The sequence below is a fragment of the Pseudorasbora parva genome, chromosome 4 (assembly GCF_024679245.1).
Source record: "Pseudorasbora parva isolate DD20220531a chromosome 4, ASM2467924v1, whole genome shotgun sequence".
NCBI lineage: Eukaryota > Metazoa > Chordata > Actinopteri > Cypriniformes > Gobionidae > Pseudorasbora > Pseudorasbora parva.
In genome coordinates, this window is record NC_090175.1 from 21,750 (window position 1) to 41,867 (window position 20,118).

A 20,118-nucleotide genomic window follows, 5' to 3' on the forward strand; every position below is an offset into this window, starting at 1 on the left:
CATTCATTCTGCTAATAACTGACCCAGTCAAATAACATCAGGTGTGATAAAGAGGTGAGATTTTGGTAGATTGAAGAACAGGCACGTCTATGTTCAAGAATCATCTTCAGTGTTTTAGTTCTAGCTAGAAGGCCAGCCATTAAGACATTTAAACTTCAGATGTAATGCAGGGTTAGGGTTAGATAAGGGCACAGAGGGATAATAACGAGAAAGGACAGAGCTAAAAGCAAAATACATGATACAAAAAAGATTACAAAGACATAAGCACAATGCACAAATACAAAAATGGACAAAGCCTGAAACAAAGGGAATACACAAGACAACAACAACAAAAAACAGTTACACAGAGACTGAGAAAGAGATTTTACACAAATTGCCAAAATGGCTTACAATTGACCTTTTTGGGATGAACTAACTCTGTCATTAATTCCTCTCCCTCATGTCATTCCAAACCCACAATCTAAATTAAACCTCAGGCAAAAAACAGCACAAAGCATAACGGATATCCACTGGCGGAGAGTTGCAGAACCCAAGTGCAGTCTAATTTTAAATATGAACTCATACAAAACAAAGGAAAACTTGAAACATGAAGAGACACTCACCAACAGCAGGTCACATCTAACAACACTAGACCAGGGCTTAAAGAGGGCTTAAATACACAAGGACTAATGACTAAACCAGACACACCTGTGAACAATGAACAAAACAATGAACCAATGAGAACGCAGAGCACGAGCTAGGGAAGCACATGACATGATCACATGAGGGCATGGGAACCATAGACATAATATACGTAGATGCCTCATAGACTGACGCTGCCTATAGGAGCGGACATATCAGCGCGGCGCCATCTTGGATGGGTCCCCAATGCACCGCCCCCGCATTTATTTCTACTGAGGAAGATGTATTCTCAACTACAATGATCACAACTCCCCGAGGTTTTACCGGATTTTCACACGGTTTGGTTTGTTCCACTGCAGAGACTTAGTTATGATACAGGACGCTGTCACACACTGAAAAATTCTGCTTTCATGAAGAAAGACTTTGTATTACGAGCTTTAACTAAGACATATGGAGGACTATGACATATTGATAAATGTATAAATGAATTAATTTTATATTTTTATAAAGAAACCAGTTTGATTGTTCATTTGAATATTTCACACACACACACACACACACACACACACACACACACACACACACACACACACACACACACACACACTATACCAGCTCCGAATTATGATTTTTTTAAAGGCCTAAAGTAAACGTTATAACTCATAAGGTCATTCCAGCTTCTTACATTACCCTGTCAGGCTTGCAACTGGGACTGCGGAGCTAAAATCCTTTCAAAAGAACTGTTTTGCACAGCTTTCTATCTCTGGGTCCTGACCAAGATAGCCTGACCTCTATCTCTGGGTCCTGACCAAGATAGCCTGACCTCTATCTCTGGGTCCTGACCAAGATAGCCTGACCTCTGTCTCTGGAGCCTGACCTCTATCTCTGGAGCCTGACCTCTATCTCTGGAGCCTGACCTCTATCTCTGGAGCCTGACCTCTATCTCTGGGTCCTGACCAAGATAGCCTGACCTCTATCTCTAGAGCCTGACCTCTATCTCTGGGTCCTGACCAAGATAGCCTGACCTCTATCTCTGGAGCCTGACCTCTATCTCTGGGTCCTGACCAAGATAGCCTGACCTCTATCTCTGGGTCCTGACCAAGATAGCCTGACCTCTATCTCTGGGTCCTGACCGAGATAGCCTGACCTCTATCTCTGGGTCCTGACCGAGATAGCCTGACCTCTATCTCTGGGTCCTGACCGAGATAGCCTGACCTCTATCTCTGGAGCCTGACCTCTATCTCTGGGTCCTGACCAACAGGGCCTTGAAGAGAAAGTTAGAACTTCCAAGAGGTGAATCCTGCCTGTTGTTAGTAACCCCAGGACAGGAAGGGGTGGCAGGATTTGAGTCTCCCAATTGTAATTTCTTCCCATTTATATAGTGTGATTTTTCCCATTGATAGAAGTATATTTTTGTCTTTATATTTCTTTATAGAATGAGGTAGATGATATTAGTCACACTCTTCTTTCTGGAGATTCGTTTGTCATGTGGTGTTGATATCTTGTCCTGTTGATAAGCTCACTGCTGCACTAACCTTGGAGGAGAGATGTGCCCTAGAGTCTTGTGTGTGTGTGTGTGTTACATGTTCTGTGCAGGTCTTCCGACTGGATGGGACTGCTTTTTCTCACACCCTAGACCTCTTGGCGTCTTTCTAGGACTCCCCTGAAGACAACACTACCCCAATCTTGGGATTGTCTGATGTATACATCCTGATTAACAACAACAACATCTGCTATCTATTCTCGTGTGACACATTGTTTAGACTTATGCCAATCAGTAATATCCGTAATGATGTAAATCATGCCCTTGAAATTGGTATAACTGGTGTGGTAATTTTGTGTAAGGTAGAGTAGAGTCTGGCCTGACACCGGCCTGAGAGACTCTGAAGCTGACTCTACCGATGAAACTGCAAACTATTCTTCAGTAAAATTCTCCCCAATGATTGAACATCCTGACTCCTGGTCTTCATTTGGCATATCTGGTCTATGGATCTTAAACTGTTAACCCCTAACAATATATATATATACTACAAGCAGGACAAAAAAAATGGGATTAACAAAAAAGTGTAATTTTTCTATTTGTTAAATTTTTTAGTGTGCCAAAGACGAGTCTTAGTGAGGAATACAAGAGATGAAGACACGAATACCAAAGCAAACACTTATATGGGTGTGATGTCACAGGCCTTATAATACTCCAGGGAGAAAATGCAGATGAGCTCATCAAGAAAAACCCTGTCAGTTTTATCTTCAGAAATGTCAGCATATTCCACATCAGATACAGAGCCGTGGAACTGCCGGTGTTGGTTATTAAAAAGGTTTCAGGATAGCGATCAATATCTGAGCAGCATTAAAAGCTACTCGGGGTGTCGCACATTCAGATCCAGACCAGGGGCGGAGCCAGACGATGTAAACATTCGGGGCTTAGCCCAAACCTAGGAGGGTCCGGGGGCATACTCCCCTGGGGAGATTTTTTTCCATTTACATCAGCTAAATGCACTATTTTTCAGGCTGTTTGAGATAATATAATGCCTAAAAATCTATATACCATCTGGGAAAATAAGTTACTCAGTAAAAAAAAAAAAAAAAAAAAAAATTCACCCAGTAGAGCCTACAACCTGTTTGGTATTTAACTGTTCTCCAGCTGTAGTGAATCCAAAACACCAAACATGTTAAGGATGACTCATTTTCACCCCTGGCAAATAAAAAAGGCAACCATTATCTGACTATTTTTAAGTTAGCCTGCATAGGTGAGATTGGAATTTGGTGTAAACATCATTACTAATCTTTAGATTTCAGTTTGGTTTACTTTGTGCTTAGCTGACAGATTTGCTAAATCAGAATCCATGACCAATCAGATGTTGTTTTCGGCAAACTTTTGGTTGGTTAGTTCTACAAAGGAAATGCCCATATTTGGATTAGACAGCGCTGTGTGTGAGACTGAGAGCTTTATAATGACACCAGGCATGACATGTTTCTGTGAATGGAGACGGCACAGGAGCTCGCGTTAGAATAACTTTGGATGATTTCAGGTAGAAATCTAAAGGCGCACGGTGACAAAATATAATGAAATAACCACCTTAAATGTGTAATGTTGCCTTTTTTTATTGTGACATGAAAGCTTACATGTTAGGGAGTAAACTGGCCCAAAATCTCAAAAGTGACTATGTGTTCACCTGTCGTGTCTCGCCTTAATAAGTAAATCCTAACGTTAACTCTAGCTAGCCAGCAATACAGTCATGTAACTCAAGTGTTACAACAGCGGATTCACAAACCTGTAACACGCTCGTCTGACGCAGAATCTCTCTCTGGCCGGTGAGGTTTAGTGTTCCTTTTTAAAAAAAAAATGTGTAGTGTCCATGTTAACTATAGTTAACTACGACGCCGGTGAAATACAAAAGCCCGCCAATCCCTGATGACAACGACGAAGAAGAAGATGAATATTCTTCTTCGTTAGTTTTTATTGGCAGTTGGCATTGGCAAACAAGCTGGTGATTTTGCAATAGTCTATGTGTGCGACGCATTGCCGACTGCCACACACACGGTAAAGGAGCTTTTGTTTCATTTGTTGCCAATCCAGTCTGAAAGAATGGAAGGAAATGAAACAAAATGTTTTTTTTTTTTTTTTTTTTTTTTTTTTATAAAAGATTCGGGACTTTTGACAAAACATTCGGGGCTTAAGCCCCATTAGGAGCCCGTCTTGGGCCGATTTGTAAGGTCCTGGAGACATTGCGAACCTGCTCCATCTTTTCCATCTCAGATAGGAGTACCCGAATTTAGGCAGATAGGGATCTATCTGGAACTGACTGGAGCCCGTGTTTCTTTTCTTTTTCTCCCTCCCTATTACAGACTTTTTACTTTTTACAGGTTTTTAATGTCAAAGTACTAATATTACGTTTTGTTTCTTTATTAAGTTAACTTAGAAAAAAAGTTTAGAGCAATTTTTGTTTGTTAAATTCAAGTTTTTGTTTTTTAAAGTGACCAAGCGTCCAGCAGCCAACGGTGAGTTCACCTCATCTTTGATCAGTTTAGACTCAAATCAACACGACTCGTCTTGCCTATAATAAAATCAATAGATATAAAACACTTCGAGTATAGCTTAATGTTAGTTTAAATGTTTACTATCACCACCACAGTAAAAGGGCATTTCTGACAAGCTGAGGCAGACTCGCAACGGCGCTCGCAAACAAAACGGACGATACAATCTACTAATAAACAAAATAAAAATAAAAACCAGGCAGGTTATCTTACCGTACAGCTCTCTGCAAAATGAATATAAATCCCATCTCTTTAGGTTAGAGTTCATGTGACGTGTGCCTAGTGTACTTTAGTGTACTTCACTATCTAGTGTACTTCAGTATACTTCACTGTCTAGTTTACTTCACTAGTGTACTTTAATGTCTAGTGTACATTACATTCAAGTGTACACCATCCAGTGTACTTCACTATCTAGTGTGCACCAGCTAGTGTACTTCACTACCTAGTGCGCACTACCTAGTGTGCACTACCTAGTGTACTTCACCTATTGTGCACTACCTAGTGTTGTGCACTACCTAGTGTACACTACCTAGTGTACACCTGGTGTACTTCACCTAGTGTACTTTACCTAGTATGCACTTAAGTGTGCATACTAGGTGAAGTACACTAGTTAGTATGCACTACCTAGTGTGCACCACCTAGTGTGCACCACCTAGTGTGCACCACCTAGTGTGCACTACCTAGTGTGCACTACCTAGTGTGCTACATGTACACTAGTGCACACTAGGTGAAGTACACTAGGTAGTGCACACTAGGTAGTGAACACTAGATAGTGAAGTACACTAGGTAGTATGCACTGCCTAGTGTACACTACCTAGTGTACTTCACCTAGTGTACACTACCTAGTATGCACTGCCTATTGTACACTACCTAGTGTACTTCAACATCTAGTGTGCAACACCGAGTGTACTTCACTATCTAGTGTACTTCAGTATACTTCACTGTCTAGTTTACTTCACTAGTGTACTATAATGTCTAGTGTACATTACATTCAAGTGTACACCATCCAGTGTACTTCACTATCTAGTGTGCACCAGCTAGTGTACTTCACTACCTAGTGCGCACTACCTAGTGCGCACTACCTAGTGTGCACTACCTAGTGTGCACTACCTAGTGTACTTCACCTATTGTGCACTACCTAGTGTACTTCACCTAGTGTACACTACCTAGTATGCACTGCCTATTGTACACTACCTAGTGTACTTCAACATCTAGTGTGCAACACCGAGTGTACTTCATCATCTGTGCACTACCTAGTGTACACTACCTAGTGTACTTCACCTAGTGTGCACTACCTAGTGTACTTCACTTAGTGTGCACTACCTAGTGTACTTCAACGAGTGTGCACTACCATCCTGTGTGTGTGTTTGTGTTTGTGTGTGTGTGTGTGTGTGTGTGTGTGTGTGTGTGTGTGTGTGTGTGTGTGTGTGTGTGTGTGTGATTTCATGCCTCTGGGATGGAACCACAAGGCGTGTCGCTGAGTCAAATTCAGAGGAGACACCAATTGACACGGTCTCAGCAGACACTCCAGGATGAGCTGGTCATGTCCAGACGCAGGTCCACCATCCGATCCGGACACGGCGCACACGCACACGCACACGCACACACACACACACACACACACACACCATCTGATCCAGACACGGCCTGGATCCGGCCGACTGCAGTAAACCTCGGGATAAACAGAGAGACTAACATTAGTGTAGATGTCACTCTTTTTATGATGTAACGAGTACATCAGGTGTTATGGGAAGTGTTCCCGGTTCCGGCTGACCTAGTTAATGCAGCCTAACAATCAGTCAATTGATCTGAATAATGAGAGTTAATAATGTTCTGTGTGTATGCCATAGTAAAGAGATGTGTTTTTAGTCTAGATTTAAACTGACAGAGTGTGTCTGCTTCCCGAACAATGCTAGGAAGACTGTTCCAGAGTTTAGGAGCTAAATAGGAAAAGGGTTGACATGCAGATACATGAAAGTGAGACCTTTTTGGATAAAACTCGATTGCTATTGGAAGATTATTTAGTGAGGCCAGTAGGGTGTTTTCTATGGAGCCAGAATGGTGACTTTAAAATTTGGCATCACAAATTAAAATTGTCATTGAAAACAAAAGCAGAACTGAAAAAGGAAACATTGGCATTGAAACATTTGCTTTGAAAACAGTTGTATTGGCATTGAAACAAGTATTGGCACTGAAAAAATAAAATTATTAAAATATTACAATCTTATTCTTTTATTGTATTGGGATTTATTTGTATTTTTCAATGACAATCTTCAGACTTTTTCTTCATGTCACTCTTTTTCAGTGACAGTTTTTTTTTACAATGTCAGTTTTTTTTCAATGTCACTGATTTTCAGTTTCAACTTTCTGTCACTGTTTTGGCGTGGAGAGGGGCGGGGTCTGAGGGGAGGGGTAAGTAGAGCGTAGTTTGCATATCATTTGCATATAGGTATACTGAAGCCGTCACCAGCTCTGAAGCCGCATGACAGATGTCCAGTTTACCGGGAACTTAGGAACTTAGGAGAAACCACCTAGTGGGGCGGCAGTGGCTCAGTGGTTCATGTAGGTTGTCTACAAACCAGAAGGTTGGTGGTTTGATCCCCAGTTCCTCCTGACCAAGTGTCGAAGTGTCCATGAGCAAGACACCTAACCCCAGCTGCTCCCGACAAGCTGGATGGCGCCTTACATGGCAGACACCGTCGTCGGTGTATGAATGAGAGAGTGAATGGGTGAATGTGAGGCAAGATGTAAAGCGCTTTGGATGGCCATGGGTCTGTTAAAAGCGCTATATAAATACAGTCCATTTATTTACCATTTAGTGTGCTTCAACTAGTGTGCACTACCTAGTGTACTTCACTATCTAGTGTACTTCTCCTGTAGTATACTTCACCTAGTGTACACTGCCTAGTGTGCACTACCTAGTGTATTTCACCTAGTGTACTTCACCTAGTGTGCACTGCCTAATGTACTTCACCTGGTGTACACTGCCTAGTATAAATGTATATATAAATGCAGTCCATTTACTTCACCTAGTGTACTTCACCTAGTGTGCACCGCCTAGTGTACTTAACCAAGTGTACTTCACAATCTAGCCTGCACTACCTAGTGTACTTCACCTAGTGTGCACTACCTAGTGTGCATAATCTAGTGTACTTCAACTAGTGTGCACTACCAGCCTAGTGTACCCTACCTAGTGTACTTCACTATCTAGAGTGCACTACCTACTGTGCACTGCCTAGTGTGCAATACCTAGTGTGCACCACATGGTGTCCACTACCTAGTGTACTTCACTATCAAGTGTGCACTACCTAGTGTACTTGAACTAGAGTGCACTACCTAGTGTGCACTACCTAGTATACTTCACATAGTGTGCACTACCTACCTAGTGTACTTCACTATCTAGAGTGCACTACCTAGTGTGCATTGCCTAGTGTGTACTTCACCTAGTGTGCACTACCTAGTGTAATTGAACTAGAGTGCACTACCTAGTGTGCACTACCTAGTATACTTCACCTAGTGTGCACTACCTACCTAGTGTACTTCACTATCTAGAGTGCACTACCTAGTGTGCACTGCCTAGTAAGTACTTCACCTAGTGTGCACTACCTAGTGTACTTGAACTAGAGTGCACTACCTAGTGTGCACTACCCAGTATACTTCACCTAGTGTACACTCCCTAGTGTGCAATACCTAGTGTACTTGAACTAGAGTGCACTACCTAGTGTGCACTACCTAGTATACTTCACCTAGTGAGCACTACCAGCCTAGTGTGCACTACCTAGTGTAATTCACTATCTAGAGTGCACTACCTAGTGTGCACTGCCTAGTGTGTACTTCACCTAGTGTGCAATACCTAGTGTGCACTACCTAGTGTACTTCATCCATTTATCTAGTGTGCACTACCGTCCAGTGGTGTTGCACAAACAAACTAACAAACAGTGTATAATTATTATTCTGGCAACCTTACACGTCTGAATTAGATCAGAATATTCACATTTTCTGGGCATCAAGCAAAAGACAGGTTTATTGAGGATGGCGTCAGTGTGTGTCAGATTGTAATTCAGTGTGTGTCTGATTGTGATTCAGAGTGTGTCTGACTGATTCAGTGTGTCTGATTGTGATTCAGAGTGTGTCTGATTGTGATTGAGTGTGTCTGATTGTGATTGAGTGTGTCTGATTGTGATTGAGTGTGTCTGATTGTGATTCAGTGTGTGTCGGATTGTGATTCAGAGTGTGTCTGATTGTGATTCAGTGTGTGTCTGATTGTGATTCAGTGTGTGTCTGATTGTGATTCAGAGTGTGTCTGATTGTGATTCAGTGTGTGTCTGATTGTGATTCAGTGTGTCTGATTGTGATTCAGTGTGTGTCTGATTGTGATTCAGAGTGTATCTGATTGTGATTCGGTGTGTGTCTGATTGTGATTCAGAGTGTGTCTGATTGTGATTCAGTGTGTGTCTGATTGTGATTCAGAGTGTGTCTGATTGTGATTCAGAGTGTGTCTGATTGTGATTCAGTGTTTCTGATTGTGATTCAGTGTGTGTCTGAATGTGATTCAGTGTGTGTCTGAATGTGATTCAGAGTGTGTCTGATTGTTATTCAGTGTGAGTCTGATTGTGATTCAGTGTGTCTGATTGTTATTCAGAGTGTGTCTGATTGTGATTCAGAGTGTGTCTGATTGTGATTCAGTGTGTGTCTGATTGTGATTCAGTGCCTAGTGTGCACTACCTAGTGTACTTCACCTAATGTACTTCACCTGGTGTACACTGCCTAGTATAAATGTATATATAAATGCAGTCCATTTACTTCATCTAGTGTACTTCACCTAGTGTGCACCGCCTAGTGTACTTAACCAAGTGTACTTCACAATCTAGTCTGCACTACCTAGTGTACTTCACCTAGTGTGCATAATCTAGTGTACTTCAACTAGTGTGCACTACCAGCCTAGTGTGCCCTACCTAGTGTACTTCACTATCTAGAGTGCACTACCTAGTGTACTTCACTATCTAGAGTGCACTACCTAGTGTGCCCTGCCTAGTGTGTACTTCACCTAGTGTGCACTACCTAGTGTACTAGGTGTCTGATTGTGATTCAGAGTGTGTCTGATTGTGATTCAGAGTGTGTCTGATTGTGATTCAGAGTGTGTCTGATTGTGATTCAGTGGGTCTTATTGTGTCTCAGTGTGTGTCTTTTTGAATGGAATTAGTGAAATAAATCAACTTTTTGATAATATTCTAATTATATGGCCAGCACCTGTTTAGCCAATTTGGGAGGCTAGTATAAAATCTGGACTTATATCGGACAGAATTTGGATATATTCCGTTAGTTGGGGACTGCCAGCTGCATAGCATTATCTTTTTTTATCAGGAGTATCAGGATCAAAGGGAGATCAGGAGCATCAGGAGCAAATGGAGATCAAGAGCATCAGGAGAAAAGGGAGAACAGGAGAATCAGGAGCAAAGAGAGATCAGGAGCATCAGGAGCAAAGGGAGAACAGGAGCATCAGGAGAAAAGGGAGAACAGGAGAATCAGGATCAAAGGGAGATCAGGGGCATCAGGAGCAAATGGAGATCAAGAGCATCAGGAGAAAAGGGAGAACAGGAGAATCAGGAGCAAAGGGAGATCAGGAGCAAAGGAAGAACAGGAGAATCAGGAGCACAGGGAGATCCGGAGCATCAGGAGCACTGGGAGATCAGGAGCATCGAGATCAAAGGGAGATCAGGAGCATCGAGATCAAAGGGAGATTAGGAGCATCAGGAGCAAAGGGAGATCAAAAGCATCAGGAGAAAAGGGAGATTAAAAGCATCAGAAGAAAACGGAGAACAGGAGAATCAGGAGCACTGGGAGATCAGGAACATTGAGATCAAAGGGTGATCAGGAGCATCAGGAGCAAAAGGAGATCAAGAGCACCAGGAGCAAAGGAAGATCAATAGCATCAGGAGAAAGGGAGAACAGGAGCATCAGGAAAAAAGGGAGAACAGGAGAATCAGGAGAAAAGGGAGATCAAGAGCATCAAGATCAAAGGGAGATCAGGAGCATCAGGAGAAAAGGGAGAACAGGAGAATCAGGAGCACTGGGAGATCAGGAGAAAAAGGAGAAAAAGGAGATCAAGAGCATCAGGAGAAAAGGGAGAACAGGAGAATCAGGAGCACTGGGAGATCAGGAGCATCGGGATCAAAGGGATATCAGGAGCATCAGGAGCAAAGGGAGATCAGGATCATCAGGAGCAAAGGGAGATTAGGGGCACCAGGAGCACAGGGAGATCAGGAGCATCAGGAGCACAGGGAGATCAGGAGCATCAGGAGCACAGGAAGATCAGGAGCATCAGAAGCAAATGGAGATCAGGAGCATCAGGAGCAAAGGGAGATCAGGAGCATCAGGAGCACAGGGAGATCAGGAGCATCAGGAGCACAGGGAGATCAGGAGCATCAGGAGCACATGGGAGATTAGGAGCATCAGGAGCAAAGGGAGATCAGGAGCATCAGGAGCACTGGGAGATCAGGAGCATCGAGATCAAAGGGAGGAGATCATGAGCATCGAGATCAAAGGGAGATTAGGAGCATCAGGAGCAAAGGGAGATCAAAAGCATCAGGAGAAAAGGGAGATTAAAAGCATCAGAAGAAAACGGAGAACAGGAGAATCAGGAGCACTGGGAGATCAGGAACATTGAGATCAAAGGGAGATCAGGAGCATCAGGAGCAAAGGAAGATCAAGAGCATCAGGAGAAAGGGAGAACAGGAGCATCAGGAAAAAAGGGAGAACATGAGAATCAGGAGAAAAGGGAGATCAAGAGCATCGAGATCAAAGGGAGATCAGGAGCATCAGGAGAAAAGGGAGAACAGGAGAATCAGGAGCACTGGGAGATCCGGAGCAAAAGGAGAAAAGGGAGATCAAGAGCATCAGGAGAAAAGGGAGAACAGGAGAATCAGGAGCACTGGGAGATCAGGAGCATCGGGATCAAAGGGATATCAGGAGCATCAGGAGCAAAGGGAGATCATCAGGAGCAAAGGGAGATTAGGGGCACCAGGAGATCAGGGAGATCAGGAGCATCAGGAGCACAGGAAGATCAGGAGCATCAGAAGCAAATTGAGATCAGGAGCATCAGGAGCAAAGGGAGATCAGGAGCATCAGGAGCAAAGGGGGACCAGGAGCATCAGGAGCAAAGAGAGATCAGGAGCATCAGGAGCACAGGGAGATCAGGAGCATCAGGAGCAAAGGGGGACCAGGAGCATCAGGAGCAAAGGGAGATCAGGAGCATCAGGAGCACAGGGAGATCAGGAGCATCAGGAGCACAGGGAGATCAGGAGCATCAGGAGCAAAGGGGGACCAGGAGCATCAGGAGCAAAGGGAGATCAGGAGCATCAGAAGCAAATGGAGATCAGGAGCATCAGGAGCAAAGGGAGATCATGAGCATCAGGAGCACAGGGAGATCAGGAGCACAGGGAGATCAGGAGCATCAGGAGCACATGGGAGATTAGGAGCATCAGGAGCAAAGGGAGATCAGGAGCATCAGGAGCACTGGGAGATCAGGAGCATCGAGATCAAAGGGAGGAGACCAGGAGCATCGAGATCAAAGGGAGATTAGGAGCATCAGGAGCAAAGGGAGATCAAAAGCATCAGGAGAAAAGGGAGATTAAAAGCATCAGAAGAAAACGGAGAACAGGAGAATCAGGAGCACTGGGAGATCAGGAACATTAAGATCAAAGGGAGATCAGGAGCATCAGGAGCAAAAGGACATCAAGAGCATCAGGAGAAAGGGAGAACAGGAGCATCAGGAGAAAGGGAGAACAGGAGCATCAGGAAAAAAGGGAGAACAGGAGAATCAGGAGAAAAGGGAGATCAAGAGCATCAGGAGAAAAGCGAGAACAGGAGAATCAGGAGCACTGGGAGATCCGGAGCAAAAGAAGAAAAGGGAGATCAAGAGCATCAGGAGAAAAGGGAGAACAGGAGAATCAGGAGCAAAGGGGGACCAGGAGCATCAGGAGCAAAGAGAGACCAGGAGCATCAGGAGCAAAGGCAGATCAGGAGCATCAGGAGCAAAGGGGGACCAGGAGCAGCAGGAGCAAAGGGGGACCAGGAGCATCAGGAGCAAAGGGAGATCAGGAGCATCAGGAGCACAGGGAGATCAGGAGCATCAGGAGCAAAGGGGGACCAGGAGCATCAGGAGCAAAGGGAGATCAGGAGCATCAGGAGCAAAGGGAGATCAGGAGCATCAGGAGCACAGGGAGATCAGGAGCATCAGGAGCACAGGGAGATCAGGAGCATCAGGAGCACAGGGAGATCAGGAGCATCAGGAGCACAGGGAGATTAGGAGCATCAGGAGCAAAGGGAGATCAGGAGCATGAGGAGCAAAGGGAGATTAGGAGCATCAGGAGCAAAGGGAGATCAGGGGCATCAGGAGCACAGGGAAATCAGGAGCATCAGAAGCACATGGACATCAGGGACATCAGGAGCACAGGGAGATCAGGAGCATCAGAAGCACAGGGAGATCAGGGGCATCAGGAGCACAGGGAGATCAGGAGCATCAGGAGCACAGGGAGATCAGGAGCATCAGGAGCAAAGGGAGATCAGGAGCATCAGGAGCAAAGGGAGATCAGGAGCATCAGGAGCAAAGGGAGATCAGGAGCATCAGGAGCAAAGGGAGATTAGGAGCATCAGGAGCAAAGGGGGATCAGGAGCATCAGGAGCAAAGGGAGAACAGGAGAATCAGGAGCAAAGGGAGATCAGGGGCATCAAGAGCAAAGGGAGATCAGGAGCATCAGGAGCAAAGGGGGTTCAGGAGCATCAGGAGCAAAGGGAGATCAGGGGCATCAAGAGCAAAGGGAGATCAGGGGCATCAGGAGCAAAGGCTGTCAGTGGCGCATTTTCTCACCCGAGAATATCATAATCCAATAATATTAGAGTTTCTCTCAACATGAAAATGTGAAACAGTACAAACATGACAGCCATATACTGACTCTGATGTGTGTGTGTGTGTGTGTGTGTGTGTGTGTGTGTGTGTGTGCGTGTGCACGTGTGTATGTGTTGCAGGAATCCCCCCAGATGAAAGCAGCCGCAGAGGAGGACATTATGGGCCGTATATTCAGTCTGAACGTTTGCAGCTCTATTCTAAAATGTGTGTTGTTGTTGTTGTTTTTGTTTTTGCCAGGTGGCATTTTTAATCATATGATGTCATTGCGTTGTCTTGACGCCAGCCAATCGATCATCTGCCCTCTTCAGGGAACACAGTCACGAGCAGTGATCTCAGATAATTTAATCCAGATATTTTAATCCAATCCGCAAATTCACTGAAGAAGCAAATCACGATTAAAAGATCTGGGATCTGTCAAATCATCTGAGATATATTTAGCGAGGTACCAAGAACGGGCCCCTGGAGTCAATCTTTCACAAAGTGTTTTTCTTGATAAAAAAATGCATGAAGCTAGAACAAAATAGGAGAAACAGGAAAGAGGGTCAGCTCTTTATTTTGATATACTGCATGCTCAGATATTCATATAACAAAATAGTCTATGGGCTATTATATTTTTGTGAAAATGGTCAAAAACCTTGACGGTGCTGGAAAGATTTAAGATGGAGAATTCTCTTTCTCATTCTTATCAACTGGGAAATGTGTTTCTTCCTGATTAAACCTTTTCTTTCCAGCTAATAGTTTTCATTTTAAAAATATTTAGGATTTAAGTGCACTCGTCTGAGTATTTCCACTGTCATCTGCTGATATTTATTTACCACTTCCACTTTTACTCTGTGAATGTCTTTACATTTTATTGATATTTTTACTTACTTATGCATGTTTATTATTTGTTAACTTTTTCCCCCACCCTGGATGTATAATGAATAATTATTAATAAATAATAAAAAAACAAGCAAAAAAGAAAGCTGAAGTGATTTAATCAGCTCAGCAGTAATACATTAAATATATGAGTGTGAGTGAGTGAGTGAGTGAGTGAGTGAGTGAGTGAGTGAGTGAGTGAGTGAGTGAGTGAGTGAGTGAGTGAGTGAGTGAGTGAGTGTGTGAGTGTGTGAGTGTGTGAGTGAGTGAGTGAGTGAGTGAGTGAGTGAGTGAGTGAGTGAGTGAGTGAGTGAGTGAGTGTGTGAGTGTGTGAGTGAGTGAGTGAGTGTGTGAGTGAGTGAGTGAGTGAGTGAGTGAGTGAGTGAGTGTGTGAGTGAGTGTGTGAGTGAGTGAGTGAGTGAGTGAGTGAGTGAGTGAGTGAGTGTGTGAGTGAGTGAGTGAGTGAGTGTGTGAGTGAGTGAGTGAGTGTGTGAGTGTGTGAGTGTGTGAGTGTGTGAGTGAGTGTGTGAGTGAGTGAGTGAGTGAGTGAGTGAGTGAGTGAGTGTGTGAGTGTGTGAGTGTGTGAGTGAGTGAGTGAGTGTGTGAGTGAGTGAGTGAGTGAGTGAGTGAGTGAGTGAGTGAGTGAGTGTGTGAGTGTGTGAGTGTGTGAGTGAGTGTGTGAGTGAGTGAGTGAGTGAGTGAGTGAGTGAGTGAGTGAGTGAGTGAGTGAGTGTGTGAGTGTGTGAGTGAGTGAGTGAGTGAGTGAGTGAGTGAGTGTGTGAGTGAGTGAGTGAGTGAGTGAGTGTGTGAGTGAGTGAGTGAGTGTGTGAGTGTGTGAGTGTGTGAGTGTGTGAGTGTGTGAGTGAGTGAGTGAGTGAGTGAGTGAGTGAGTGAGTGAGTGAGTGAGTGAGTGAGTGAGTGAGAGACACAACTTTAAATATAGCTGCAAGCAGCCATTATCGGGGCCAAGCGCAAAGAAGAAGACAAGACATGCCAGCATGGCTGGAAGTCTCAAACCAACTGCAACAATGAGCCATTGAGGACCTATTAAGTTGATTTTAGGCAAAATAGCAGTACAATTTTATATACAGTCAATAATAATGATTTAATGGTTTATCACTTTCGACCAATAGGTGGCACTATTGCGAAACTGATGTGGTGTAGTCAGACTGAGGTGGCAATGACACATGCAAAGTTTGGTGTCAATATGTCAAAGCATTGCAGAGATACAGCCTCAAGAGTAATTTTTTTGCATCATAGGTCAACTTCGTTGCTGTGGTATATGAAACTGTTTTGTCTATCAACACGAAATCCATAACTATGTGTTCACATGGTCTGAAGACAATACGATTACATTTTGGTCAAAATTGGACAAACAGTCTAGAACGAGTTTAAAAAAGTATGTTTTTAACCAATAACAAGACAGAGGGCAGAGAGGTTTGCCAAATATGGACAAAATTGGTATCTATGTTCTCGGCAGGAGCCAATGAATGTATTATGACCAGTTTCATTACAATACAATAATTGAATAAAACAAAACGTTATTAGCATTTTTGTAAACTTTATTAGAACTTTTGACCACAAGGTGGCGCTGTCCGAAAACTTGTCGAGTACCTTCAGGGCATGGAGCAGTAGAAACATACTGAGTTTTGTAATTATACACTAATGCATTCGTAAAGTATAGCATAAGCGTTGTATACCCTAATACTGCATTGAAGTCAATGGGAATTTCATGTTTTGTTCTATTATATAACCATTTTTTATATGTCCTCAGAGTGAGCCCATACATATGTGTGTCAAGTTTGGTGAAAATATCTCATTTTGTTTTGGAGTTATAAACAATTGTATGAAAAAAGACGTAAAAAATTACTGGCACCTGACTTTGATTGGATTTTACTACCCCTTACTATCAATATTTTGACATTTGGGCATTAGCGTATGGCTATCGACCTATGTTTCCAAACTTCTGATGCTGGTTTCGTCTCGATCGGAATGAAAATATAGAATGAACTACTATTAGATATTACATATTTTAAGAAGTAAAATGAGTTTCAAAAGGAAGGGACATTTAATGGGATTTGTATGTTTCATTTTATTGTTGTTGATTTAACGTCGTGTCCGTGGTATCCTGACAAAGTCTGATGTTTCGGCATAATTTTAGTTATTCATAGTGCCACTAGCTGGTCAAGTCAAGTCGCCTTTATTTATATAGCACTTTTAACAAGTCCAGCTTCAAAGCAGCTTCACAGTTTTAACAGGAAAATAATGCAACAGATTTTGTACAGCTGCTCTGTTGAAAATGGTGATGTTATCCAGCTAATTTCAATTATCATGTAGTGTCAATGCGGGCAGATCGGTAATATAGTTGAAATTTAGGCGTCCCCAACTGAGCAAGCCAAGCCAAAGGCAACGGTGGCAAGGAACCAAAACTCCTTCAGGGCCAGGATGGAGAAAAAAAAATCTTGGGAGAAACCAGGCTAAGTCGGGGTGCCAGTTCTCCTCTGGCCGACGAACAAACAGTGTGTGCTTATTATTTTGCGTATAACAGTGTATGATTATTTTTTTACCTTTTAAACTAGCAAAATGACAGTTCAGAAGTCATATTAGATCAATAGATATTCGTAAGATCATTTGATAGATTGGAGTTGTCGTGCCGGAGACATGTTTATAAGGATGTCTTTTCGAGTCTGCATTTACAGGGCAGAGTTTAATTGACAAACTCTCTTCAGACATTTCAGGGATGCATTGGTCATGTCCTGGCACAGGTCCACCCTCTGATCAGAGTACAGCCCAGTAGCAGGAAGTGTGGCAAATACAAATGATTGATGGAGTCCTCCTATTTTTATATACTTAAATGCATATTGCCCACCGTGCTCTGTGTTCCTACAACCACAAGGTAGTGGTGGCACAGTTGCGAGGACCCTTTTATTCCTCTTGCAGCTTTAATGTAGTTTTGTATTTTTTACTTTTTGGGACCTCAGGAGGAGTAGTCACTGCCTAGGTATTGGCTAATGGGGATCCAAATAAACTTAGATCATAGATGGGAAAGAGCATTCACGGGTGATTTAACTATGGAAAAATATAATATCATAGCTTTTTTAGGTGTCATAAATATATGTCAAATTTGTTGTAAATATCTAATTTTCTTTTAAAGTTATAGCAAAATTTATGAGAGCATGGGCTGCATTGATTGGATTTTTTTTCTTCCAAATTTTTGGCTTTGTTTTGGTCATTATTGTTTAGCTATTGACCTATGTAATTATTCAGAATTTGTGGTTTTGTTTTAATTAGACTAACTCATTCCTACATTCGCAAAGGTTTTTTAGGTGCTAAAGTACACCTTTTTACAAACCATAAGATGAAACCAGGAATGTTTGGTATTATTGGACTCGGCAAGGATTCAGGAGTCTAAGGAGGTGAATACAGTGAATACACTGGCTTGAAAATTCTCAGGCTCCTTCAGGGCATTGCGCCAATGAAGTATACTGGGTTTGCGATATGCCATTGTCCTCATAGACTATCATGGCACCCAGGATAAAGACAATGAATGCCCATTTTCATCTGACTAATGTTTGGGTGCGTATATTGCCAGTTTCATGTGTTTTTCCCCTGTTATAGCGCCACCAAGTGATCAATCGTTACGATTTTTTTCATGTGATCTCTGACTGATCTCACTCACATGTGACCTTAATTTGGTGGAAATATCTAGGTCTGTTCACAAGTTATAGCCATTTTATTAAATAAGGTCCCGGTCACATCAAACATTTTGGCTCCCCTTGGCAACCATGAATCAAAATGTTTTTTTGTTTTTTTGATAATTATTGATAGTCTCTCTCCAGAGAACATTTCTGCAGTGTTTTGGTTCCGATCAGGGAAATAACCTGGGAGTAATTTGCAAAAGTAGGTTTTACAAAAAACCTAAAATATCTCGAAATTGGCACCCAAAGGGCGAGCAAATCTGAGGCTTGCATTTTGTCCGACTCGAGCCAAGGATTCCAGCGATATAAGACACTCGAGGCTACGCCTTACGGTTGAGGAGTTATGAGCCGTTTCGTGCTTTTGGTCGCCGTTTTGTACTTTTGATCGCTGTAGCGCCCCCGTCAGGCTGATCGGGGCGGGCTTTGGTGACGTCTGCAGTCTTTGTGAGTACTACCAGCTCTGAAAGTTTCAAGTCTCTACGACTTACGGTTTGGTCTGCCCGAGCAGTTTTAGCTGGAAAAGAATGCATCATGGGGAAATGAACAGTCCCAATAGGGTTTCAGCCTGACGCCTGACTTTGATTGGATTTTACTACCCCTTACCATCAAAATTTTGAGATTTGGCCTCACAACTGTGCCTAGCGACCTATGTTTCCGAACTTCTGACGCTGGTTTCGTCTCGATCGGACTAGCGGTTTTGAAGATATGGGCTAATTTTCTTAAAGTGCTAAATTAAAATGGTGCACAAACCATACGCCGAAACCTGGCAAGTGTGGTATCGTTGGACTCGGCAACGATTCAGGAGTCTAAGGAGATGAGTCCCGTGAAAATAAGTCAACCACACCCAAAGTTATAAGCACTTTTAAAAAAAAATCTCAACTAGGGGGTGCTGTTTCGAAACTTCTCAGGCTACTTCAGGGCATCGTGGAGATGACCCATACCGAGTTTCGTAACAATCCGTTCATGCGTTCATAAAATACAGCATTTTGGCACATAATTCAAGATGGCCAACAGCCAAAATGGCCGACATGTCAGTCGACTCGGCATGACGTCTCGAATCTGACAAGACCACTTTTGTGATTTTTGCACAAAAAAACTAAAATAGCCATTTTTCATATCTCCAGGGCCAGTAGGTGGCGCTGCACCGAAACGCAGCAGGTTGCCTCAAGACATGCTTGTGCCGACATGTACCAAGTTTGGTCTGAATACGATAAAGCGTTGCGGAGATACAGCCATACGTCTGTTTTCACAAGCGCTACGTAAAATTTGTTTGCGCATTTAACGTAAACGATTTGACAAATCAACTTGAATTACATAACTTTTTGTCGACACTGGCTGATGATGATCTGGTTAAATTTTCGTGCAAATCGGACAAACCATCTAGGACAAGTTCGCAAAAGTAGGATTTTTGGGAAATTCAAAATGGTGGGAAATATATAATGGCAGAAGTGACGTCATAGGGTGCTCTCGGAATGGCAGGAGCTCAGAAATCTGAGGTGGTTGGTGTATTTAATGTTGGGACTGCCCTCTATCAGAATGTCAAATCGTTACATGTTTCCCGCAAACAGTTCTATGGGCTGCCATAGACCTCCATGGCGGAAGAAGAAAGTGCGACAACAGTTTCAATAGGTGCCTCCGCACCTTCGGTGCTTAGCCCCTAATTACAAAAAACTAAAAGCACAATCTTCAAACAATTAATTAGCCATCAAAATAAAAGAAAAAAAAATACTTTACCCATAAACTTTTTTTGTGAACGTTATCATACATAGGATTGTAAATTACCATCACAGTCAACATCGCAAATACAGTTATTTATAGCCCACCTAAACTTGAACTCTATTCGATAATATTCAAATTCTATTCTTAACCGTGACTTCATCAAACCCTCATAAATCAATACCACATCAGTTTGCCCCACACCACCTATTTTACTTTTAAGGGACAGCCAAACAGCTAACTTTGCTTGTCCAAAGATAAAATTGAGTAAGTGATAAGTCT